The sequence below is a fragment of the Lynx canadensis genome, chromosome B1 (assembly GCF_007474595.2).
Source record: "Lynx canadensis isolate LIC74 chromosome B1, mLynCan4.pri.v2, whole genome shotgun sequence".
NCBI lineage: Eukaryota > Metazoa > Chordata > Mammalia > Carnivora > Felidae > Lynx > Lynx canadensis.
The window spans coordinates 76,789,754-76,817,592 of NC_044306.2; the positions used below are offsets into that span (position 1 = coordinate 76,789,754).

At 34.9% G+C, this 27,839-nt stretch overlaps 1 protein-coding gene across 5 annotated transcripts in view; it reads left to right on the forward strand.

The window, feature by feature from the left end:
• LRBA (LPS responsive beige-like anchor protein) overlaps positions 1-27,839 on the forward strand; it is a 789,117-nt gene that overhangs the window by 255,555 nt on the left and 505,723 nt on the right. The gene's annotated exons all lie outside the window — the stretch shown is intronic.

Below are 27,839 nucleotides of genomic sequence, written 5' to 3' on the forward strand. Positions count from 1 at the left end.
CTTAATTTAAAATACTGTTAGTCTGATTTTTCTTGAAGAATTTTTTCATCAGAATATATAGGTTGTTGCTACTTTGGCAAATATTTTTTTCACATGAAGGCTATGATAAAAGGTTTGGTCATTTTAGATTCAGGTGTTTCTATACCTCTGAATTATTAATTTAAATATTATAATAAGAACCAGGTGTTACCATTTTTATGACTCTTTTATGTCAGTTTGTGTTTGGGTTTTTGCTAGAGTCTGTTTTTTTTTCTTTCCTCTGAATCTTTATAGTTAAAATGTTTTTCTCTTTTCAATCACTTAGAATCTCTTGTAATTTGTTTTTTATAAATCTGCTTTTCTTATTTTTTAGTTTTCTCTTCTAAATATGTGACATTCATGTTCTTGCTCTATTTATTTTGTGAACTTTTCCTTTTTGTAGTTGCGATGAGTATTTTGAATAAAGTAGATAATTTAAACAAAACAAGGTGGGGGGCAGGGGAGAAAAGCAAACCAGCTCTAAACCGTGGCACAAAAGTATCCTTCATTATTAGGCCTCACTTACTGCTTAGACCTCATTTCTTACTACTTTGTTTTTATGTATACCTGGTACTCCACACAGTCCCTGGCACATGATGGCTACTTAGTGATAAATATTTATGGTTAAATAAATAATACAGCTTCCAGCTACACAGCAGTCTATCTGGAAATGGAAAGCTTTCTTTGACTCCTCTCTGCCCCACAGCTCTAACTGTGATATTCATCCAAAGCTGTGACTGGCTGTTACTCCTGCCTTTAAGTTGCCTATGATTTTTATTTCTCTTCCATTAGACACTAAGTTTCTTGAAGGCAAGCCCTGCATTTTGTTTTGTATCTCCAACATCCAGGATAATTACTATTCAACCACATATTTATATAATTGTATAATTAATAATTCATTGGTAGCAATGGTCATAAGTCAACATATTTTGGGCTTTTGTCTTTTGGTCTTTTTCATTATGACATATGACATACTCCCATACTTTTTGTCTATTGTTAAGTGTATATTAAGTGGTCATTTTTATTTTCAACTATATTGTCCTAACCCAATTCTGTAGTTGCGCTCATTTATACATAAGGTCTTGTTTTTTCTTTTCTTCTTCTTTTTTTTTTAATGTTTGTTTATCTTAGAGAAACAGAGTGTGAGTGGGGGCCTAGCAGACAGAGAGAGGGAGACCCAAAATCTGAAGCCAGCTCTAGGCTCTGAGCTGTCAGCCCAGAGGCTGATGCAGGGCTCGAACTCATGAGCTGAGAGATCATGACCTGAGCCGAAGTCGGACGCTTAACTGACTGAGCCACCCAGGCGCTCGTGGGTCTTTGTTTTTTTGTTATCCTTTGGGTTAATCACTTTTACCTCTTTTTTAAATATCAACTTTGTTGAAGCATAATTTATGTACAGTATATATGCATGTATCCTAAGTGTACAGTTTGATGAATTTTGACGTATACACAACATTGTAACACCCATTTCAATCTGGAAAGTTCCCTGTACCTTTTTACAATCAATCTCTACCCCTGTTACTACCTCAAGTTACCACTGATTTGACTTCTGTTACTGTGGTTGAGTTTTACTCATTGTAGAATTTAATATAAATGGAGATTTACTTCTTTTAATTGTGGTGCTTAGATACTCAGAGTGTGCTGTATTTCGGGTACACTTAAACTTTTTTCGTGTAAATTCACTATCCCGTATTAAGAAAGTGATAGGGTGTTTTAAAAGAAATAATTGAATTAATAAAACAGGATTATCTTTTTGCCAACCACAGAATATGAATTTTGAGTATAATTTGCTTATTGAAAATATAAGTCTTCTTCAGTTACGCTTATTTTCTATAAGGAAGTCCTATAGTATGGAGCTCTGCATACAACAGTATGGTGAGGCCATTAACTATACTTTTAGAATGTTTTGTTTTTACTGTCAGGTTCTGTTTAATTGTTGTCTCTTCTACAGAGCTAGCTTGTTTGCTTCCTTCCTTCCTTTTTCTTTCTTGCTTTCTTTCTTTCTTGTTTTTATTTAAATTCCAGTTAACATACAATGTCATATTAGATTCAGGTGTACAATATAGTGATTCAACATCTCCATATATCACCTGTTGGTCATCACAAGTGTACTCTTTAATCCCCATCACCTATTTAACCCATCTCCCACCACCTCCCCTCTGGTAACCCATCAGTTTGTTCTGTGTAGTTAAGAGTGTGTTTCTTAGTTTGCTTATCTCTTTTTCCCCTTTGCTTCTTTGTTTTGTTTCTTAAATTTCACATATAAGTAAAATCATATGGTATTTGTCTTTCTCTGACTTATTTCACGTAGCATTTAGCATAATATTCTATAGCTTCGTTTGTGTCATTGCAAATGGCCAGATTTCATTCTTGTTTATGGCTGAGTAATATTCCATTATATTTTATTTAAATATGTAACATATATTTATTTAATATTATTTAAATAATATATATGTATATGTATATATGCATGCCACATTGTCTTTATCCATTCATCAGACTTTGGACGCTTGGGCTGCTTCTATAATTTGGTTGTTGTAGATAATGCTACTGTAAACATCAGGGTGCATATATCCTTTTGAATTAGTAATTTTATATTGTTTGGGTAAATACCTAGTAGTGCATTTGCTGGATCATAGGGCAGTTCTATTTTTAACTATGTAAGGAATCTCTCTACTGTTTTCCAGAGTGGCAACACCAGTTTGCATTGCCATCAGTAGTGTAGGAGGGTTCCCCTTTCTCCATATCCTTGCCAACACCTGTTGGTTTCTTGTGTTGCTCATTTTAACCATTCTGACAGGTGTGAGGTGATAACTCATTGTAGTTTTGATTTGCATTTCCCTGGTGATGAGTGATGTTGAGCATCTTTTCATGTGTCTGTTGGCCTTCTGTATATCTTCTTTGGAGAGATGTCTGTTCATGCCTTCTGCCCATTTTTTAATTGGATTATTCATTTTTTGGATGTTGAGTTTTGTAAGTGTTTTGTAGATTTTGGATATTAACCCTTTATCTGATATGTCATTTGCAAACATCTTCTCCCATTCTATCAGTTGCCTTTTAGTTTTGATTGTTTCCTTCATGGTGTAGAAGCTTTTTTATTTTGATGTAGTCCCAATTGTTTATTTTTGCCTGTTTCAGTTTTGGTAATTTGTATGTTTCTAGGAATTTATGCAATTTTTCCAGGTTGTCCAATTTGTTGGCATACGGTTTTTCATAAAATTCTCTTACAATTGTTTGTATTTCTATGGGGTTGGTTGTTATTTCTCCTTTCTCATTTGTGATTTTATTTATTTGGGTCCTCTGTCTTTTCTTTTTTGGTACGTCTAACTAGAAGTTTATGAATTTTATTGAGTTTTTCAAAGAATCAGCTATTGGTTTCATTGGTCTGTGCTGTTTTTTTTTTTTAGTTTCTTTATCATTTATTTCTGCTCTAATCTTTATTATTTCCTTCCTTCTGCTGGCTTTAGGCATTGTTTGTTCTTTTTTTCTAGCTCCTTTAGGCATAAGGTTAAATTGTTTGTTTTAGATTTTTCTTGCTTCTTGAGGTACACCTGTATTGCTGTATACTTCCCTCTTGGTACTTCTTTTGGTGAATCTCAAAGGTTTTAGACTATGATGTTTTCATTTGTATTTTTAAATTTCTTCTTTGATTTCTTGGTTGACCCATTCATTTTTTAATAGCATATTGTTTAACCTCCATGTATTTGTGGTCTTTCCAGATTTTTTCTTGTGATTGGCTTCTAGTTTCACAGCATTTTAACCCGTATTTTAGCTATATGTTATTTCATATCCTTTCTGTGTGTGAGTTCCTTGACTGATATTTATAGAAATATTCATTTATACAGCTTTTACGTTTCTTGCCTTTATATTGTTACTTTTTTTTTAATGTTTATTTTTGAGAGAGACAGAGTGTGAGTGGGGAAGGGGCAGAGAGAGAGAGGGAGACACAGAATCTGAAACAGGTCCCAGGCTCTGAGCTGTCAGCACAGAGCTCGATGTGGAACTCGAACTCGGTAACAGTGAGATCATGACCTAGGCTGAAATTGGATACTTAACCCACCTAGCCACCCAGGTGCCCCTATGTTGTTACTCTGGTTTTTCCTTTTCACTCAAGAAGTCCCCTTTAATATATCTTGCATTCTGATTTAGTTTACAAACTCCTTTAATTTTTCTTTGGGGAAATTGTTCTCTCTCCTATTCTGATTGATAGGCTTGCTGGATAAAGTATTGTTGGCTGCAGATTTTTCTCATTCAATTTTTTGCTTATATCATGCCACTCCCTTCTGGCTTGTCAAGTTTCTGGTGAAAAATCTCCAGATAAGTCTTATGGGTGTTCCTTGTAAGTTAATTATTTCGGTTGTCTTGCTGCTTTTAAGTTTTTTTCTTTATTACTGTATTTTGTAAATTTTATTATAATATATCTTGGTATTGGCCTGCTTTTGTTAATTTTGATGGGAGTTCTCTGTGCCTCCGGGATCTGAATGTCTGTTTCCTTTCCCAGATTAGGGAATTTTTCACCTGTTATTTCTTCAAATTTTCTGCCCTCTTTTCTCTCCCTTTTTCATCTGGGACTTTATAATACAAATGTTATTATGTTTGATGGAGTCACTGAGTTCCCTAAGTCTGTTCTCATTTTGTACAAGTCTTCTTTCTCCCCTTTTTTTCAGCTTCATCACTTTCCATTACTTTGTCTTCTGGATCACTAATTTGTTCCTCTCCTTCATTTGCCTTCTGTTCATTGCATCGTGTGTTTCTAATCTCGTTTATTGCATTCTTCATCTCTGATTGATTCTTTTTTTAACTCTCTTATCTCTATGGTAAGGATCTCACTGATGACTTCTTTTCTTAAGCCCCTTGAGTATCTTTATGATCATTGCTTTAAATTCTCCATCAGGAGTATTACTTACATCTGTTTTGCTTAGATTTTTGGTGTTGACTTTATCTTCTTCTTTCATTTGGGATAAATTCCTCCATCTTGGCATTTTGTCTAAGTCTCTGCCTTCTTCTCTGTGTTAGAAAAGCCATTTATGTCTCCTGCTTCTGAAAGTAATGGCCTTATGAAAAAGAGGTCATGTAGTGCCCAGGGCCTGGCACTACACTTCAGGAAGTGTCTCCAGTGTGTGTTGTATGTCTTCTGCTGTTGTGTTCTGTCTGCTTAATCCTTCAGGCCAGTGGTCTGCAGAGGCTCTTCTTGTCTGCTGTGGGCAGAGTTTGATTCCTGGCCTCATCAGGGTGAGTTTTAAGTAGGTGTGCTGTGACCTGCTTGTGCACTGAGATCTGTCACCATCTCCACTGGAACTGAGACCTTGTGAAACTCTCTGGGCAAGGGCTTCTGCTAGTTTTCTGTTGAAGGGGCTTTCCATGCTGGATCTGAGGCAAGTGTGACTGAGACAGGCAGTTCCACTGGAGCACAGGGGGCTGGGACTTGGTGTAAGCAAGTTAGCAGCCAGTGTTGGTGTTATGCTGCTTCCTTAATGTGGCTCTTTGTTTATCTTGAGGGGTAGAGGAGGGAAATAGCACCTTTCATCTCCTTTGTTCCTAGAGAGGGGTCTGTGTGAACCCTGGCTTTTAGGGACACCTCTGAGAACAGGGAATAATCTTCCCACTGTGTGCTCCAGGGGTTCTTCAGATCGTTGTTTATATGCTGTCTGTTCCTGAGTTGTTTGCCTGCCTTCTCTCTAGGAATCATGGCAGTGCCCTCCAGGCTCTTTCTCAGCCAAGCCTGCTGACCTTTAAAATTGTAGGGCTGTAAGCCCTGGTGGTTGTAGGAACTCAACCCCTCTTGTTTTCCAAGTCAGTGTCTTTGGGGAAACATTCTTCTTGTGTGTTCCCCTGTTGCTCCTCTGTCTTGTGCCCGTCTCCATGATCACAGCTATCTCCCCACTGTAGCTGCTATGATCCATTTCCCCCCTAAACCTCTCTCTGAACTTTCTGCCTTCTTCAATGTGGCCTCCTCTCTCCCTTTCATTGTAGGGTTTGTTCTTATCAGGTCAATTTCTGGGGTATTAAGTTTGATTTGCTAATTATCCAGTTGTGTTCGTGGGACAAGGTGAGCCTCGGGTCCTACTCCACTGCTGTCTTCCTGCTCACTCTTCTGCAGAGCTTTGTGTGAATTTGTCTGCCCTGAGTCCTCCTCTCTATGCCTGCTTGTGGTATTCTTTTATTTAGCAGACATGTATTGGATGCTTTTAAGATAAGCCCCTCTTTTTAAAGAAAGTATGTTCAAATGAGAAAGACAAACAATTGTAATACAATATAGAAGTTTATGAGGACTTGGAGAGAAACAGAAATAGAGGGGCAGGGTGTGACCTAGGGACTATCAATCCCTATTTAATTTAATACCATTTTTATTTCTGTTCTTGAATAGATCATTTCAGGTGACTGTGACTTGCAGTGAAAATTTTTTGAATTCTTGGGGTGCCTGGATGGCTCAGTTGGTTAAGGTTCTGACTCTTGATTATGGCTCAGGTCATGATCTCATAGTCATGAGATTGGGCTCGGTGCTGAGATTCTCTCCCTCTCCCCACTCCCCCACTCATGCTTGTGTACTCTCTGTCAAAAAAATAAATACATTTTTTTGGAAATTTTTATCTGTTTTTATACTTTCATCAGGAAAAATGGATATTAAAATTCTTAAATCATTTGCTCTACTTCTTTCAGTAGGTATAGCTTTCCTTGATTGGATTTGTGGTAGTCATGTGCTTGTTTGGTCAGTGTTCACTATCCAAAATTTTTTATTTTTTAAAATATAGTATTGTTTTTATTTTATTTATTTTTTTATTTTAAAAACAGAACATATAAGCAGGAGAGAGGGCCAGAGGGAGGGAGAGAGGGAGAGAGGGAGAGAGGGAGAGAGAAAGAGAGAAAGAGAGAGAGAGAGAGAGAGAGAGAGAGAGAGAGAGAGAATGAATCTCAAGCAGGCTCCATGCTAAGCTTGGAGCCCAGTGTTGAGCTTGATCCCACAACCCTGGGATCATGACCTGAGCCAAAATCAAGAGTCACATGCTCAACTGACTGAGCCATCCAGGTGCCCCTCACTATCCAAAACTTATAGTAGAGCAAATTCCAGTTTGTGTACTGTATGAAGATAATGGGTGTTCTGTGAAAAAAATATATAGTGAGATGTAACTTTGGTAATGTTTGAATTTAATTAGTTTTCTTTACTGGAGGGCCCCTTAAAGCCTTTAGTAAATATGTGTGTATGTATGGGAGTGTGTGTTGTGTGTTTGTGTGTATAAAATATGTATATAAAAATATGTATATAATATATATTGTTGAATCTGTAATGGAAATAATATTAGCACATTTGATCACAGAATCGTCTTTGTGGCCATGGTACATGTGGATAAGTTTTATAAAATATATTTTGAGAAAAGCTGCTGTTGCATCAGAGATGAGACAGTGAATAATGCAGGAAATGCCTTTTTTTTGGTACTCTTTTGTTTTTCTTTGCTTCTTCAATCACAGTGTCTAAAAAAAATCACTAGATATGCAAAAGTAGTTATTTTCTTCATGAAACACTGTGATTATTTTTGCTTCATTTAGAAGAAATTATCTCAAGTCATTTATTCTCTCTCCTTTGTAGGTAATTTGGACATAACTCCCAGTTTACATGTTATTTCTGAAGAGATAGTTCTTTAGAAGTGATTGTAGTAAGAATTGGCAATTCTTTCTAGAACATATTAAGTTTAGTGAGGACTCTGTGTGTGTGTGTGTGTGTGTGTGTGTGTGTGTGTGTGTGTTTTGTTTTTCTTTTTTACAATATTTATATAGTACTAACCCTGAGTTTAGGATAAATTCAAATATTTTGACATCAGTTGATAATATTGCTATTTCCTATATTGATTGAGTGAATCGCATTATATTTTTAGCCAATATTGTGGTGATTTGTGCTGTATATTGAAGTTCAAGTATATAGCATAAAGTCTGGAAACCAGGGTGAGAATATATTTTATGTTAATGGACATTACCTATATTATTATTGATCCGTGTGTAGAATTGAATTTCGGTATGCACTTAATGAGGTCTCAGAGGTTCAAAAGAAAATGAAATTAATCTATGTGAATGTTATATGATGTAGTTTCAGATGAAATAAGTTTTCAGTAAATATTTGTCAAATAAATGAATAAAATTTTAGCAATAGACTGTTTATAGTTACATATCTAAGTCATAAATTGGCAAGTTCTCTTCACATGTCATCCATTTATTCATAGAATCAACTAGGATTTGCAGTAGCTTGGGTGGGATCGCAATCTAGATATAATAAAAATGTGAAGTCATTAAAGACACTAATAACAGTTGAAGAATTAAGAGTGGAGATATTATCCTGTGGTGTAAGGCTGGGCTTTTTTACTGAAATCTGTAGTACTTCTGTGTTTTAAAAGTATAATTTATATATAAGGCATTTTCTTGAGACAGTAAACAAAATGAATCTATTGTGGAGATCCTGAACCCTGAGAATTAAGTAGAGATTGGAATGCCATAGTTCACATTCATCCAGTTAGATTTCCGGACAAACATTAAATTAATAGATGGTAGTGGCGTTTGCTATTCTTCTATGATCTGAAGAACTCAGTCTGTGACATGTGTAGATATTTTTGACACGAGAATGCATTACCAAAATCTCTTTGTGCATGTATTATGTAATAAAAATACTCATATGTTTTCTTTGCTTTTACTATAAAAGTAATTCCAAATCCTATTAACTCTTACTTGTCTTCCAGTCTTAGTTTATATGACCTCAACATTGGATTATGAGTTATGAATTTAATTCTATCCTAAATTTCAATTTACAAAGATGAGTGATAAAGAAGAGTTAAACTTGGGGCGCCTGGGTGGCTCGGTCGGTTAAGCGGCCGACTTCGGCTCAGGTCATGATCTCATGGGTTGTGAGTTCGAGACCCGCATCGGGCTCTGTGCTGACCGCTCAGAGCCTGGAGCCTGTTTCAGATTCTGTGTCTCCCTCTCTCTGACCCTCCCCCGTTCATGTTCTGTCTCTCTCTGTCTCAAAAATAAGTAAACGTTAAAAAAAAAAAAAAAAGAAGAGTTAAACTTAGAGATTTAAGAGCTCTGTTTGTGCCATAATATATTTTTTTGTTTCTTTCATTGGATGAAAAACTTCTTGAGGTCAGGAAATGATTTTTTTTTTCATTTTGTTCCGTAGTGCTTATTAGGGTCATAATAATAATAAAATAAACATTTGATAGATAAGTGTTGAGTAAATCAATGTATTTATCTTATTTAGGTAAAATTTTCCTTTAAATTAAGTTTTGATTCATTGAAAAGTATTTAAAGAATAGACACAATTCACTTTAAATTTTTTTTTTTAACGTTTATTTATTTTTGAGACAGAGAGAGACAGAGCATGAACGGGGGAGGGTCAGAGAGAGGGAGACACAGAATCTGAAACAGGCTCCAGGCTCTGAGCTGTCAGCACAGAGCCCGACGCGGGGCTCGAACTCACGAACTGTGAGATCGTGACCTGAGCCGAAGTCGGCCGCTTAACCAAGACTGAGCCACCCAGGCGCCCCGACACAATTCACTTTAATGATTGTTAAATTCTTTCTTAATCTGAAATACATTAACCTTATACATAGGCTTCAAACCCTTGTTGTGAACTCTTACCTTATAGTTAAAGGTTTTAAAGTAAGAAAGTAATACATATTAAATCTCCTTCACCTGATAAGCTTTGGGTATCAAAAGATCTGATTAAAAGAATAACAACTGATTACTTCTCATGAAGAAATCAAGTTTGTGCATTGTAGATTTTCTTCTTTCTGTAGAGTTATTTCTATCACCTTTAAGCCATTAGCTTCAGAAACTCAGCCTTTGATCCAGACATCACATTTTCTGCTAACAAAATATGAACAGATGGTAGTTCTTCCCAAAGTGTATTAATACCTGTAAGTCATTGTTTCACGAAAGAAACAAATCTATATCTGAGTAGAAAGATTTTCACCTTTTTGTTTCAAAGTGCTAAAAAGTGCTTGCATGGCAAGAAATTGGCAAAATGTATTAAATTAAATGTTGAAACTCGTACTTTGATATGCTATAAGTAAATCATTCCCTTTTTTTTTGTAACCGACCTTATTTTTTCCAGTGAAAATAGGACTTTGGAGTCATTGGCTTCTTTTAAGATCAGTTTATATGTATTAAAGTACAACTAGGATCAATATAATTTAATATTTTAACCTTTCATAATGTTACACCTCCCTTTTATTTTTGGATGTGTTTATATTCATCCTCAGAAAATACTTGTAGAAAATAAGTGAATGTAAATTGATTGTCTCTGAGCTTTGTTCTAGTCGGTGCTCACAACCTTTTGATTATGAATAGGTGAGAATCAATAGGGTAGTGACTGACATTGAGAAGAAAAAAATAAAAAGAAGAGTCTTCCATTACAACCACCCATATTTGCCTTAGAGCTTCTTTGAGCATTTTATCCTTATAATGGACAAAGGCTTTGAGCATAGGCGTTCTATATTGAAATGCTCAGAATTAGTTTTATGTACAATATAAACAGTTGATCTTATAAGAAGGAACTACAGAGCAAATCTGTGGGAATTAGAAAAAGTAGTTCAATTCAGGCTGTATTAACTGATTATGAAAAATCTTAAATGTACTAAAAATACTAATGTTAAAATACTTGAAATGAGCTTTCTAACTTTATGCTAATGTGGTAAAAATATTTATGACTTACTTGATTTAAATTTTTATAAGAGATAACTTGATTTTATAAGATGGAAGCATTTCTTTCTAAACATCAGCAAAAACATTAAAAAGTCAATCAGACTAAGTACTGCATTTTACTTTCAGAAAATAAAATATTTAAGTTGATTGGTTAGTGAACATTAGTTGATCTTTATTTAAGTCTGGATGCTTTCCAGACTGTTCAGTATTAATTTAAAGTGCTTTGTTACAACTAAAGAGAAGCATAATTTAACTTTAGATGTAGGATTTATTCTGAAATACAGGCATCCTGTTGATTCACTAGCACACGAGGTTTTAGAAAACACAACCTTTTAAGGTAAATTCTGTGGAACTGGCGGTACACCCTGTGGCTTGGCCGTCTAGTCAGAAGGATGATACCATGCTGACTATATAACTAGATCTTTGAACATTATTCTCAAGGGTGGTAAATGCAAAACAAAGTAATATCAACTGGCACTTAATTCTGCAAGTTCCCTGCTGATTGGGGTATTCATTGAAATAGAACTCTTCCTGACAGGAAGTCAGCCTATGAGTATGGAGACATCTGAAAATAAAGTGTGTTTTAATTTGGCACCCTGCCATTTTACAACTGGTCTTTTAAATTTGGGATTAAGAAGAGAGTTAGCAAAAAGGAAGAATACATGAATGGAAATAATCCAAACATGACCTTTTTCTTTGGCTTTAATGTAATTATGAATACAGGTTGGTGTCTCTTTCTCAGCTATTATTGCTTGGTTTTTCTTAGTCCTTTTTTCTATTATTTCAAATTAATCTATTGAAGTTTAAGAATTACAGAAAGGCTAGGTTAAAAGTACAGAGTTTAAGATTGTCTTTGTTTAATATCAGACTGATAATTTTTTGAAGACTGAACTGTATTCTTTACCATATATTTTTAAATAAATATTATATAATTTAATGGATTTAATCAGAATATTCAAATTTCTGAGGATTCAGATTTAAATTTTGCTGTCTGAAGTGTTTACACTGTTTGGCTCAGTTGGTCTGAGATAAAAGTTATTTTGCACATTAGTGCCTGAAATAGGTATTTAGTATATAATAGCATAATATAGGAAGGGATAATTATTATATATTAGCAATTACACATATATTCCATCTATTATGCATTTCTTAGGCAGGCAGCTATTTTTAGTTAAGCTGCCGTTTTTATGACATGAGCTTCCATAAAGCATGTATGCAGTTTTAAGAAAATCTGAAGTTGGAACTTTGATTTAGACCTGAATGAAGTAAGAATCAGAACCCTGAAGGCTATTTGTTTTTCTAATAGTAAATTCCTCAGCTGCTGGAAGTAGACTAGAGGAGACTGTTGTCTCCATCATGTACGACAAGGAGAAAAGTAAAGGATGCCTTGGACAGGATCTTAAGAAGAGGCCGAGGCCAGGGAAATACTGTGATGATAGATTTTGAATTTTAATAAATGTTTATTCTCTACTACCACTTATCAACTCTGTAACCAAGTCTCACTTGCTTGAGACTCAGTTTCTTCTTGAGTGAAATGGGTGTAATAAAGATTGTGTTAGATAACATGAGAAAGTATATAGAACATTTCCTAGATCAAAGTAGATTGTAAATTAAAATCAGTTTCTGAATCTGTCAGCATGAAAAGCATTGTGTCTGGGCTCTTAGCATGGTTAAGTAACACAATAAAGAATTAGAGATCTGCACCAAAGTGAAAGCAGAAAACAGTTTTATTAAAACAACAGTACACTGTCTAGGGGAGAGCTGGCAGGTTTCCAGAGGCAGAACCAACCAGTAGGTTGTTTTAGGATTGGGTATTACTGGGTCTCTCTGGGCTGGGAGGAGCTGGAAAGCACAGTGGGGTGGTCTCTAATGGAAGCTGCTTTGAGTCATTTGAAGGACTACTCCCACAGGTTGGGAGGGAGAGTTTTTGACCCTACAAGGTTTATACCAGAGCAGCCTTTCTCTGCGGAAGGAGAGGGTAACTATAGCGCAAACACATTGTATTGAATCTAGGGGTTACCGTCTGGCAGAGGTGGAAGAAGAGAGCCCATGCTCTGCACCTGTGGCTCTTGATCTATCAGCCCCAAGGTCTTGGAAGCCATAAAGTCAGGATGTTGTGCTCCTGGGCTTTTAATGTGTGACTTGTTTATCATAGTCCTTACCTTCAGCTCCTGTCTCTACCATTTTCCCCTCAAAGATTTGGGACTCTGGCTTGGGGCATTCTAGCTTCTACCTAACAAATCTAATGTGTTTTTAACAGCATACAAAAATGTTCTCCCTTTTGTTCAGTATTTTCAATGACTCTTGTTTTCTTTTCATGAAGGTAATTTGTTCTTTTAGATCTTTGCTTCACACATTCAGTCCACCATTCTGTACTGTCTTTTTTAAAAAATTATTTTCTTTCCTTCCTGTGGTTATATGCCCAGTCTAATCCTTTTTCATCTCATAGAACCATAGAATGTTAGAGCTAGGAGAATTCCAATAGATGACTAGTTTTTGGCCTTTTCCAAGTAGACAAGGTTAATGGGTAACATATTTTCCATAGGATCCCAAAGGTGATTCTACCCTTTTCTGTGCTAACTATACCGAAAGCCCCTCTTAGGAAAGTCAATAAAGTATAGTTTTAATACTTGAACACTATTTGAACTATATGGGTCTGCTTATATGCAGATTTTTTTTTGATAACTACAGTACTGTAAATGTTATTTTCCTTTCCTTAGATTTTCTTAGTAACATTTTCTTTAGGTTAATTGTAGGAATATATTATATAATGCATATAAAATATGTCTTTTTCAGTGTTTATTTTCATAGAGAGTAGGAGCGTGCATGTGCATGGGAAAGGGGGCAGAGAGAGAGAGGGAGAGAGAGAATTCCAAGCATGCTCCCTACTGTCTTTGTAGAGCCCGATGAGGGACTTGATCTCATAAACCATGACCTGAACCAAATCAAGAGTTGGACGCTCAACCAGCTGAGCCACCCAGGTGCCCCCATACAAAATATGCCTTAATCAACTGTTTAATTAATAAGGCTTCTGGTCAACAGGAGATCATTAGTTAGTAGTTAAGTTTTCGGAGAGTCAAAAGCTATATGCACATTTTCAACTGTGTGGAATCAGTGCCTCTAACCCCTATATTTTACAGGTGTCAACTGTATACCTGAATACAAGTGAGATTGATGGTTGTTATAGAGATCACTACTCTAATGATTTTTTTTTTTAATTTGAGAGAGCATGAGCAGGGGAGAGGGACAGAGGGAGAGAGAGAATCTTTTTTCTCTTTTCTTTCTTCTTTCTTTCTTTCTTTCTTTCTTTCGAGAGAAAGTGAATTGGGGAGAGGGGCAGAGGGTGAGAGAATTTCAAGCAGACTCCAAACTCAGTGTGAGCCCAACGCGGGGCTCAATCCCACGACCCTGGGATTATGGCCTGAGCCAAAACCCGAGAGTCATTTGTTCTACTGGCTGAGCCACCCAGGTGCCCTACTAATGATTTTTTAAAGGGTCTCTTTTGTATACTTCAGACCTTTAAGTTTATGTTACATTACTTTCAACACACCCCCCCCCCCCGTGTTAACCATAGTGAAGAAATACTTTACTACAGTTAATCTAGTTCATTGATGATGAACTTTTTTTCTGGCTAAATATATCATTGTCATTAATAGTTGCTTATTATGAGTTTCACCTTGAGTCCGATCAGAATGGGGGTGACGGAAAGGGATAAAAGGAGATAGCATTTGAAAAACACCTCTGTAAAAAAATGACAGATTATGATCCAATTTACTCCTTTATTGTGAAATGACCTACCTCCTTTCTGTTGATTTTACTTCCTTCAGTACATTTTGACAAATTTACTTACCGAGGAGAGTCTCTTTAGATTTCCTAAGGGAAGTTACAGTTTACTCTCTTGTCAAATTCAAACTCCTCTGCCTTATTTTCAAGGTGTTTGATAGCTGTTTTGTTTTATTTTATACTTCTGTGCTGGCCTTGTGAATAGTATTCAGATATTTGACATGTGTGCTATGGACATCATGCCATTTTCTTGGTAATTTACCAAAAAAACCAAGCTCCATAACCCTAAACCCATTCTCCACATTGTCCTGACACTATCCTTTTCACAGTATGCATTTACATATAATGAGTATGAAAATGTATACTAATGTCCTAAATACTAGACACACACTGCATTCGTTGATACTAATTATATATGTGTGGTTTTTTATTTTTTGAGAGAGAGAGAGTGAGAGTGCATGTGCATGCTTGTGTGCCAGGGTAGCGGCAGAGGGAGAGGGAGAACGAATATTAAGCAGGCTCCACATCCAGTGTGGAGCCTGACGCGGGGCTGGATCTCATGACTGTGAGATAATGACCTGAGCAGAAATCAAGAGTCAGACGCTTAACCAACTGAACCATCCACCTGCCCCAAATAGTAATTACGTATTTTGGAAAATTATTTGGAAACTTAAATTTTTATTAGGCATTCAATTAAACCAGTCACATTATCTATTTTTTTTAAATAAAAGATTGTTTTTATTTTTAAGTAATCTCTATACCCAACATGGGGTTCAAACCCACAACCCCAAGATCAAGAGTCCCATGCACCACTGACTGATCCAGCCAGGACCCCCAAAACAGTGGTATTGCCTTACTGGGTCTTTCGGTTTGTCAGTTTATTCTCGTTACCAGTTACTACATAATCTAGGGTAAATTTCCTTTTGGTTTCTTGTTTCTTTTTTGTAGGAAAGATGATCTGTTCCTTTACCTAAGGAAGCTTATACATTCGCTTAATCTTTCAGAGTTGTCTCACATGCATATCTATTCAAAAGACTCATTGTTGTTTTGTAGCACAAGTCTAATTTGTGAGAATAGATAGGGTCCTATCTGCTAGTACTGTAAGTTAAGGAAAAAAGGAGTTTGGTCACTAGCAATAAAGTAAAATAATGGGAGAATTTTTTTTAAGAAGCTTTCTTTTTCTTATTCCTTTTTCCACCTCTGGACTGCTGCCTTACTTATTCAAATATTTGGCAGTGCTGTCTTTACTTCTCTGTTAATTAATTGTAAGAAGTTGCTATTTATGATGTCTGCTTGTTACTAGTAGCTCAGTGGCTCAGCTTTCAGTTTCATGTAGCTTGATAGGCTTTATATTTTGTAAGTTAAACTGATTTTTTTGGAACTGAAAACAAAACCAGTCACAACTCAGTCACTGTTAGAGCCAACACTTTGAGGTGTTGACTTGCTTAAAATTTTTCCACCTCTTGTCATGATATACTATTTTTTTTAAAAAATGTTTTTATTTCTCTGAATCTTAAATTTTTTGAACTTCAACTTGCTGTTTTTGTTCTTTTAATTTGATTTCTCTAGTGTGATAGGCTCCTCAAAATTATCCATGTCAAATCCCTGGAATCTGTGAATGTTACCATATTTGGAAAAAAGATATTTTGTGTGTGATTCAGTTGAGGATTTTGAGATGAGGCGACACTACTGAATTGTCTGGGTGGGCCCTAAAGGCCATTATATCTATTTTTATAAGTGATAACCAGATGGATATTAAGAGAGAGGCACACAGAGGGGAGTGTGAAGATGGAACAGAGAGCAATGTGGCCACAAGCCAATGAATGCTGACAGCCACCAAAGCGGGGAAGGGCAAGGAACACCTTCTCCCCTAGAGCCTCCGGAAGGAGAGGAGCTTTGCTGACACTGATTTTAGTGTTCAGTGAAACTGATTTTGGACTGTGGCCTCCAGAACTGTGAGGGAAGAGACTTTAAGTTTGTGACAGTTTGTCTAGTAATGCTGTGATGATGTCTTGAGTGTTCTTAGTGCAGTCCTCCTCAGGCCTTCACCTAACAGTGTTATGATTTCCTTAACAAGGATTTGCAGGTTTGTTATTGGAAAATTGAATCAGGTACTATTGAGAAATCAAAGAGACCGAGAGTACCACCTTTAAAATGTTTCACCATAGTAGAAGAGACCAGTGCCAGTTTGTGAAGTTATTGACCCACCTCCACCCCCAAAAAAGTAAAAGAAGCTAATATTGCATGTATTTCTAATAGAGAAGGAATTGATAGGAATAATATACTGCCACAGAGATGTACTATTGATTATTTGTTTCACCAGTCCTGGTTTATTTGCGCAGCAACTGGACTATCAAGTATTTCATTGTATCACTGTTTCAGTTATGTTGTAGGTCAAAGAATGATCTACATGATGATTTTTATCCCAACATATCTTAGGACTTTTGCATTATACTTAAAGCTGCTGTCAGCTAAAATCTTACTGGTGCATTGATAAATATTTGAAAGAGTTAAGGAATCATTCTGGACTGAAAAGTCTTATTCCTCTTCACCAGAAGTCATCAAGTATACTATGATTGGCTACAAGTTGTGGCTGTTGAGAACTATTAACATGTTATTGTAGCATGCAATATATGTGTCTTTTAAAATCAAGACCAAAACTTTGTAGGTTGATAATAGCATGAGATTTGGAGAAATTTTATTCTAAGATACCATCATTTCATAGCATAAGCATAAAAGAAAAGTTATTTGCCCCTAATGAATGTTAAAATAAATGTGGTTTTGCAGTTATTTATTTTCCACGTGATGTAAAACTGCACTGAAGTTCAAATCTCACTTTATATTAACATTAAGAATTTACTCAGTGAATACATAGTATCGGTTTACTGTTGTCACTATTAGAGTGGAAGATCCCAAATGGTTAAACAGCAGGAGAGTTTTCAGTTTTTACTTTAAAACTGCTGTTTTCTATATGCCTTATTTACTACATGTTTAATTCTTAATGTTGTGTCCTGTGGGATTGGGTATGCAAAAGTCAGCAGAAAGAGTTCTGGTTTTTACATCTGAGCTATTACTTGCTGTACAATAATAAAGGCACTATTTTATTGGGTTACTTGTAATTAACTTCAGCACTAGGCATTCATATAAATCATTCGTAATCTGTTTTCTTTAGATTTTTATTCTTTTAAACTGGTTTAACGTACTTGGTTTCTGTTATCTTTTTTACATATGGATTGAGGTTGTAATTACTTTTTTGGAATTAGGCTGTCAGAAATCAAACATATATGTGAATTCAAGAAATGATTGAGGCAAGCTAATGAATTTTGTGTAACATTTTATAGATTTGTTACTGAAGTAAATATTCTGTAGTAGTATTGTTGTGAACCTTAACAAATAGTCGTTCTCTCATGTTAAAAAGTGGCTATACATTTTAAAAGTTAAAATGGCAGCCTTGGTTAGAAAATATTTATCCTTTTTATATCTTACAAAATTCTGAGAAAGCACAGACATGAAATTTCTTTGTACTTCTCTGTTAATTTATTGACATTTACAAAATTTTTAAACATTTGAATCTTCATATATTTTCCATAATATTATCTGATAAATGCCATTTTACAAATGACTAGTAATTTATGTTATTCTGTCCTTATTACTTTTTATGTTTATTAAAGATGGAATAAAATGCAATAAAGGCAGACTTTTGGATAAAAAAAGAAGCATTTAAAAAGAAACATGTATGTCTGGCTGAGTTTAAGTTCACAGTATATGTTATTTAAAACTAATTAATAGAAAACAAAACTTTCCCCTAAAAATTCCTTCATTTCATAAATGTTTACAGTGATCTGTAGAAGGAGTTTAGAGGCAAATATAATTTTCTCTCCCATCATACAAAATCTTGATTATTCTTATAAAATGATTGTTAGGTGTATTGAGGTGTGGGGAATGGGAAGGCGTGAAGAAAGCTATTTTCACCCATGTCCTGAAAGCAGTGCTTTTAAAAATAATTCAGTTGGTAAATATTTTTTATTGTTGCTGAGTACACTAGAGGGTTTAAAAATCTTTTAAAAATAATTAGCCATTTTATATAGTTTTAATGGAAGTCTTTCATGTTTCCTCTCCAGCAGTCTCTAATGAACACTCCCTGTAATTTCAATGCAGGCTATGAGATTCCCTAAAGACTTGACTTCAGACCTCAAAGGGCAGCAATTGCCATATGTCTGGAGAACTGGAGTTGCCAAATAGACTGACCATGTACTAATAGGACACATTTATATCGCTCCTGAATGTGAAGCCCTGATATAAGCTTAATGATGATCATCTGTTGAGAGCTTGTAGCTGGAAAGGGTTAGAGCAACTTTTGTCACCTTTATTGAAATCAAGCTTTCTGTATTGATTAGTAAAAGATCTTGGCTAAATTGATTCCAGTTTGGAAGTTACTCGAAGGATCATTATTCGCTGGGAAGTATGTTTTTCCTGAAAAAGTTTAAAAATAGATTTACAGGGACTTGTAAATGTATTAATTTTAATGTATGCTTAAACACAACAGCAAGGGGACTGTTGTTTTCTTATTATTTACAAATAACTTAAAACTATATTTATAGCACTTGCATAATTGATTGCATGGTTATCTCAATGTTTTGGATTTTTAAACTTTTGCATTCTTTACTTTGTAAATCCAGTAAATGCATTCTCAATATTCAATTCTTTGCACTTAGTACACATTCAAAAATATTTGTTAAAAAAGCAATTGTAAAATTGAACCATTTGCTAATTCAACTTTAATAGATTTTTTTCTGTGTTCTTTGTAGTTATCTGTATGTATATTTCATTTATAAATTGAATCATAATATTTGTACAAAGTAGATGTACAGTTTAATAGTTTATGACTATAGAAATCATTGAAACCAAAACTTTCCACAGGACAATATTTTATTCTATTTTGGGTAATGATTTGTTTTACCCTCTAAAGAGACAATGGAATAAAAACCTGTCCTTTACTATTATGCCATACTCTTTCCTGATATGTGGTTACTTGGATTTGTGTTAGATAAGCTGTTGAGAGAGTGCTGACATAAAGCGCAAACACTGTTGAAAAGTTCTTGATCGTTTACTTTGAGCACTTAAGATTACTATATCTTGACCATGAACAAGTTTTCTCTAGTTTTGACCTTTAGTCCTGTGTATAATGTGGTTTCCAATTTTGTGTTAATACATTCCCTTCGTTATTTGAGCTCTCCTCTGTGGCCTCCTCCCTTGACTCCTACTAGTGTTTCTGTCATCTACTTAGGGAATTGGAGCTACATCCAACCAATTTGATTTACTTTACAAAGGCATACATAACTGTAACAACATCTTAAAATATTAATATTGATATTTCATTGAAGAGCACAAGCCTTTAAATTTTTGTATATTTTTACAGGGAAAATGAAATAGTTTATATGAGTTTAGGTTTTTGTTAACAAATTATTCTTCATTCCTTTGTTTATTTGAAATTAATTTTGCATCCTTACATCAATACTTACAGAAAAGAATATTTTACTGTCAAAAGCAGTAGAGATAAAATTAATTTCATTTGGTAAGATGTAGAATACTGACTTTTAAAAAAGTAATTCTTAATGGTTTATGATAAATTTTTTCACAGTTTTGATAACTGTATTTGTGAAACTTGAAGGGTTGTTTGGTTATTTAAAGCTATTTCACAATATTTTGGATAAATACCTATTGTCTAGTTAGTATACAATTTTTAATATAATTTTTTTTCAAAGAAAATGTGTATTGTTAAAAAATCTAACATAACATAATACTTAAACTGAAAAACAACAGTTTCTGGCCTCTGTTTTTCCTCTCCCCCTTGATTCTTACTTTCTGCAAGGGGCCATATTCACTAAATCTTAGTTGTTGACTCTGCCAGTTATCTTCATATTTCTAAATGATATAATAGCTGTTTCTTGATTTTTCTATTTTAGACATTATCTAGTAATGTCTTCCATGGAAGATGACCTTTGAGTTACTTTATATTGTTCTTTCTTTCCATTTCATGTCTTCTGTTGTTTCCAGTACAGTTACATTATAATATTTTGTTAAAACCATACTTACCATTTGCATTTTTATGACAATGTAATGAGTCACAACAAAGCTACAAAATGTAACTCAGGATTACCTTTTCTTTCTCCTCTTCTTCCTTCTTCTCACTTGTTTTTCTCTCCTTTCATTTTTCCTTTTGAAATTAATCATTTCCTACTTTTTTGTTTATTTAAATTTGTGCGCCCACTACAAATTTATTTCTAAACTGTCCACTAAAATCATAAAATTTCTGCCAATGTGATCAAACACACCTGTTATCTATTGATTCAGTTTTTTTTTCTTAGAGATGTAGTACCTGTACTTCTCTATTTTTATGTTCCAATCTGAATTGGTTACTCTTTAGGTCTGTAGAAAGTTGTCATCTGGAGGTTTCTTTTCGCAACCTAGAATTTTCCTATTCTCTCTTATGCTGCAGTGTCTATCTTCTGTGTCTCACAGTGACTTTTAAATTTGAAAACTGGGAATGTAGTAGAGAATAAAACAAAGGGGAAGGCAGGAAAGAATTTGGTGGGTAATTAGTATGCCATCAGAAAATTAAAGCAGGATAGGTATGGAGGATGATAATGGGGTGTCTGTATTAATTTTGATGAGGCACTTCCTTCGTAGTTTCTTGAGAAAGAATGCATGAGGGGTAGAATTTTTTAGACCCTGCTTGTGTGAAACTTTTTTTTTCTTATTTTAACCTTTATACTTGATCGATAGCTTGTTTGGATATTAGTATGAGAGACTGAAAATTATAATCTCCAAATTTTTTTCCCTGGTAGCTTTTAGTATTTTTATTACCTTAAAAATTATTGTTGTTACTACATTATGCCTTGATGTGGGTGGATCTTTTAAATTCATTATCTTTGTCATTTTATGTAAACCTTTTTAGTCTGAAAAAAGTATATACTTGTGTTCAGAGAAATTTTCTTGAATTATTTCTGTGGGAATTTCTTGCTGCCTGTTTTTTCTAATTTTGTTTCTAGAACTCCTGTTAGTTTGATGTTGAACTATCTGGATTAAATTTTCTGATTTTCATATCCATTCCCATCTGTTTTTCCTTCATTTTGTCTTTTATTTTACTTTCTGAGAGGCTTCCTCAACATCTTCCAATACTTTCAGAATTTTTATTTGATATACTTTTAATTTCTAAAAGCATTTTCTAGTTTGCTGGCTTTTTTGTTGGGGGAGACAAGAGCTTTGATGGTATAAAATTAACCTTTTTATAATGGTTATAACCATTACATAGCCAAAGATAGCCAAATTATAATGTGTCAGTTTGACTGAACCATGGGTCTCTAGATATTTGTTCAAATATTTTTCTGGATTTTTTTGTGGGCGGGTTTCTGGATGAGATTAACATTTAAATGGTAGGCCATGCAGAGCAGATTGCCCTACCTGTTGTGGGTATGCCTCATCCAATCAGTTAAAGGCCTGACTAGAACAAAAAGTATTACCATCTCCCATGTAAGAGAGATTTCACATGCTTGACTGCTTTGGAACTAGAACCTCAGCTTTTTCCTGCTTTTGGGCTTGAACTGAAACACTGGCTCTTTTTGGGTTTTGAGCCTCTTGGCCTCAGACTACAAATACACCATTAGTTTTCCTGATTCTTAGATTTTTTGACTTAGGGTATAACTATACCATTGGCTTTCCTGGGTCTCCAGCTTACAAACCCAACCCTATAGATCTTGGAACATGTTACTGTTCATAATTGTGTGACCCGTTTCTTTAAATTACTAAGATTTATATCTCCATACTATTTGTTCTGTTTCTTTGGAGAATTCTAATACAGGGGCAAGAGATACCAGTGAATAAGACAAAATCTCTGCCCTGATTGTTTTACATGAAAATTTTTATCTTTCTAATTATATTAATTGTATTTTTCTTTATTCTTACTCTCCACAGCCCTTAACAATATTGGCTCTTTTCTGTGAGTCTTTTCTTTCATTTCTTTGATGTCTGTCATTCAAATGAGTCTTTTCCTGTAATGACCAGTAATCCTTTGCTATCTGCTCACATTTAAGTGTAATGCACAAAAAACCCACACAGCTGTGTGCAAGTTGTTGACTGGTGATGAATGAGCTGCCTTTGCCATTGATAGACTGTTAAATATTATGGATTCTCATTTTTATTAGAGAAAATGTCTTAATATTGCTTTGGAGTCTCATAGTTCAGTAAGCATACTTTCAAGTTATTTGTTTTTTGTTTTTTGTTTTTTTTACAGTGAGGGTTTTTACAGTGTCCCGAAGTTCACTTCTCTGAAAAGTAAACTTGTATTTGTTTTACCATGGTGGGAATGACATACAGTATGGGGAGAGGATCTGGAATTCTTTGTTTTATATATTACTTTTCATTCATTTAAACTATTTTTATCCCTATTTCTCAACCATCTTCTTATGTACGCTGTGACTTCAGTTCTTGGGCTTTCTAGAATTATGTTACAAGCATTGATTTGCTTCCTCAAGTTGATTTTACCTAGGTTGTAGAGAAATTTTTTACCCTTTCTCCTTGCTGTTGTCTCTATTTTTTATCTTTGTACTATTTTTTCTTTATTATATTTGTTCTTTTACTGTGTTTAACCTAATGTTACTCATTAATACCTTTTTCCTTTTTTTAGAGTAAAAATTTAGTGATGAGCTTACCAGAATAAAAAGTTAGTACTACATTTTGTTTTTGATGTTTATTTTTGAGAATGAGAGAGTTTGCGTCCGTGTGCATGTGCAAGCTGGGGAGGGACAGAGAGAGAGCAAGGGGTGGGGTGGGGTGGGGGACAGAGGATCTGAAGTGGGCTTCACACGGACAACAGAGAGCCCTATATGGGTACCAAACTCACAAACTGTGAGATTATGACCTGAGCTGAAGTTCGCCGCCTAACTGACTGAGCCACCCAGGTGCCCCAAGTTGATACTACATTTAATGTCAACATTGATGGCTTGATCTCCCCTCAAAAAGAAAAAGTGGCACCTTGTAGTATATGTAGTCTATCTTGACAATCTGTGGCCTGACTTTATTTACTTTAGAACATGGTACTATTTGGAATTACTTTTAAAATCTAGGTAAATTTACGTAGTACATTCAAATGCTAAAATATGTTGTGTGGGGGGGTTATTGAATTTATAGAAAGCTGTCAAGTTCACTTTAAAGAAGTTACAATTGTATTAAAATAATATAAATTAATATGTAGCATGTTAATTGTTGCCCCTTCTCTCTATATTTGTTTGTTGATGTAGGAAGGAATATACTTAAATTTGGTTATTAAGTAAACTCTTTTTTCTTTTTTTTAAATAAACTCCAACTTAAGAAAAGACTTTTACCATCAAAAGCATGTATTTGAAATTTGGTAGAACACTATATTTTATAGATTTCACTAATGTATATTTTCTTTGTTGTTGATGTTACATGACTTAAGAGCATTAGTTAGCTAAGAGTATATTTTAGTAAAAATTGACTAATCAACAATTATGGCCTTAGGAAGTGATAGTCAATTAAATACAGCTTAGAACAGGTATGAAATTATTGACTCACTTGTTGTGTTTTGAGTCCTTCCTCTCCAAAGTGCTGAAATGTGTTTTGAAATTACTTAGTTGCATTAGTGGTTGGATTTGAGGCTTTTAACGCGTTTTTCATCCATACCTTTGGGAAAAGAATAACCAAGACCTTTAAACGTACTAGCATTTTGCATCACTATATAATTGTAAATACTGTGATGAAATATTGAAATCATCATGAAAGATGATAACTGTTAAGCTTTTCTTTCAACTATTAAAACTCACTAAAGGTTATATTGAGCTGTGGTTTATGATACTGTTTAGACTAACACCTTCTTTGATAATTGCCTCAGAAGTGGAAAAAATGCTTTAGGATAGCATGATTAATGAAATCTTTTCAGATTTGGCAACTTTCTTAAAGGGTTGTATACAGTGTTTTATTTATTTAAAAAATTTTTCATGTTTATTTTATTTTTGGGTGGGGGGCAGACAGAGAGAGGGAGACACAGAATCTGAAGCAGGCTTCAGGCTCCTAGCTGTTAGCACAGAGCCCAATGAGGGGTTGGAATTCACGAACCATTGGATAATGACCTGAACCGAAGTCGGATGCTTAACCGACTGAGCCGCCTAGGTGCCCCGACAGTGTTTTAGTATGGAAAAAACTTGTTGGCTTTGACTAATAGCTAGATTTATTAAAAAAGTTTTATTTTTGGGGTGCCTGGGTGGCTGAGTCAGTTAAGCATCCGACTTCAGCTCGGGTCATGATCTCATGGTTGGTGAGTTCAAGCCCCGCATTGGGATGTGTGTTGACAGCGTGGAGCCTAGAGCCTGCTTCAGATTCTGTGTCTCCCTGTCTTTCTGCCCCTCTCCCGCTTACAGTCTGTCTTTGTCTCTCCGTCTCTCTCAAAAATAAATAAATGGTAAAAAAATTTTTTTCAAATTATTTTCTATTCTTATCAGCTTCAGATTATTATCATCTGGGTTATTAATTAATTGATGTATAGGTGACACTATTATATTAGTTTCAGGTGTACCGCATAGTGATTTAACTACTCTATACTATGCTAACCACAAGTGTAGCTACCATCTCTCACCCTACAATGCTATTACAATACAACTGAGTTATTAATTCTTATCAGTATGTATTGATGTACCTGGTATGTGATATTTTATTAAATGTTAATAATTTACAGTTATGAATGAATTATACCCAAAAGTGTAAATAAGATTTGTACTTTCACTTCTTGTATTGTCTAGTTATTTTTTAACTAGTGAAAAAATTTTACTCCAGGTGATTGGGTAACAGCTATTGTAAGTTAACAGATTGGGTTTATAGATGATGTTTGGGAAAGCAAGAAATCTACTGTATTAGCAGTAATAAATCTGTGTCTCTGAGTTTCTGTAAAAATTGGATTCTTCTGCTTTTATATGTACCTTCATGTCTAATTTGTTTTAACTTGAAATATTTTATGTGGCATACCAATTTAAGTTCATGTCATAAAAATCTTTAGATGTTGAATTTTCTGTAGTTGCACCAACTTGAACTAGTTTTCTAATGACCTGAATCATGCTGTTAAAAATGTTTGTGAAATATAAGTGGCATATTCCTGATTTTACCTTATAATTAAGATTAGTTTGTATACATTGATGAAAATAGAAGCAAATTGATATTTACCTGTCTACTTACAATTTAAGTCTCTCTCGTGTTACCTATTTCATCCATGTGGAGTTTTGAGTTTTGTATGAGCTATATGATAGAAATGTCCACCTGTTGTAGTTTTAGATCAGGCAAAATGGATTTGAGAAAAAAAAAATACTAGTAAATACTTTTTAAAATAAAATGTTTTAAATACATACAATGTATTCTCTTGCTTTTCTCCCCTCCTTTTTTTTTCTAGCAAGAAAAGTAATTTCCTTTATTCTCTTTTTAATAAGGTTAATTTTCATTTTCAAATTTTCCTTCAGGTTAAATGATCTGAATGGAAACTCAGTTTAAGGTCTTGCCTCCTCATAATCTGGTGCTATATCAAATTTCTAAGCGGCTTGCTGATAGTGCTATGTTGGGTCTAACACCTGAGAAGTAAGCATATGGTTCTGTTCCTTGACTGTGGCATCCTCTGAGGTGTCACCATCCCTTCTTATTCCCTACTGTCTATCAGCAAGGATTCCCTACTGTCTAGCTGTGTTCTTCTCATCCCCTCAAAGCCTTGTTTAGTGTACATCTTTCTAGGATAATTTTCTGACTCTTCCTATGGCATGAGATACGTCAAGGCTAATTTAGGTCCATCTGGCCATTATGTCTCTATCTACTATTCCTCTACATTACTAGGTTTAGGGCAACTTTTTAGACTTGATATCTCCCTTTGCTGTGCTTCAAAAGTAAGGTGTGGGATCTTCTGCAGCAGGATAAAAAACCTTACCTGTGGTTTCTGCTTTTTTTTCTATTTTCCTCTTTGTATTTCTAAGAAGAGTAGAGGATTCCACACATGCTCTTCTCTTAGGGATTTACTTCTTAATGGAATTTGATTTCATTGCTTTGTGCTGTCAGTTTTATTTTGCTGGAAGGAAAAGGGTTTTAAATTATGAGGTATTCCTATTTATGCTTGAGTTGGTTTACCTCAGTGAAGGAAATACGAGATCTTTATTGTTTCAGCTGGGTGGTAATCGTGAATTTTGAGAGAGTATAGACTGTAGGCTCATGAGTCATTTCAAAATGTTCGTAAGTTACTGAATCCTAAAATAATAGAGCTAATTTTTTAAGGGAGTATCTAAGACCTAGAGATGTAAAGTGATCTGTCCATGGACATATCCTGTCAGTGTCAGAATCAGTGTGAGAATATAGATCTCATGGCTTCTTGTTCATGGCTCTTAACAGCACATTGCTTCATCTTCTCTCCTAGATCTAGTCAATTACTACTGCTAGATTTCTTTTTTTTTAATTTTTTTTTTAACGTTTATTTACTTTTGAGACAGAGACAGAGCATGAACGGGGGAGGGTCAGAGAGAGAGGGAGACACAGAATCTGAAACAGGCTCCAGGCTCTGAGCGGTCAGCACAGAGCCTGACGCGGGGCTCGAACTCACGGACCCGCGAGATCATGACCTGAGCTGAAGTCGGACGCTCAACCGACTGAGCCACCCAGGCGCCCCAACTACTGCTAGATTTCTAAGTGACTTTATATCTACTTTTCATTCTACCATATATGTTCTGTTAGTATGTCCTTACTGACACTATTCATGAAATAGAACCTTATAACAAAAATTGTGGTATACAACCATTTCAGTCCTAGGAACCACCTTGGGTTTTTCAAAACATAAGAGGAAGCAATACAAAATTAGGGATAAAAAGGAGAAAGTAGAAGAGAAAGGATGAGCCCCCCCCCCCCCCACCCTGGCCACCCACCAAAAAAATAGGAATTTGGAGTGACACAGAATAGTCATTAGAGGTGAAAGTACACGGACTTTAGAACTCTTAAATGGTATTACATTCAGAACATATGAATATATTTGGTAGTAATGGTAAGTAGCCAAATATTGTCTTTTGTTTTGAGTTTATAAAACAAAAAAAGATCACTTGAGGTATATTACGTAGGTAGAATGTAAAGGGCTCCTTTATTTTAAGGACCATAAAGATGATATATTTCTGGTTCTTTAAAAATAGATATACATGTACATACACATACGCACATACATACATATCTTGGCATTTCTCGACTCTGCCAGCATTTCACATACACATACAGACATGGGCACGTACATAAACGTTTTTCAAATCTAGCTACTTTTCAATTGT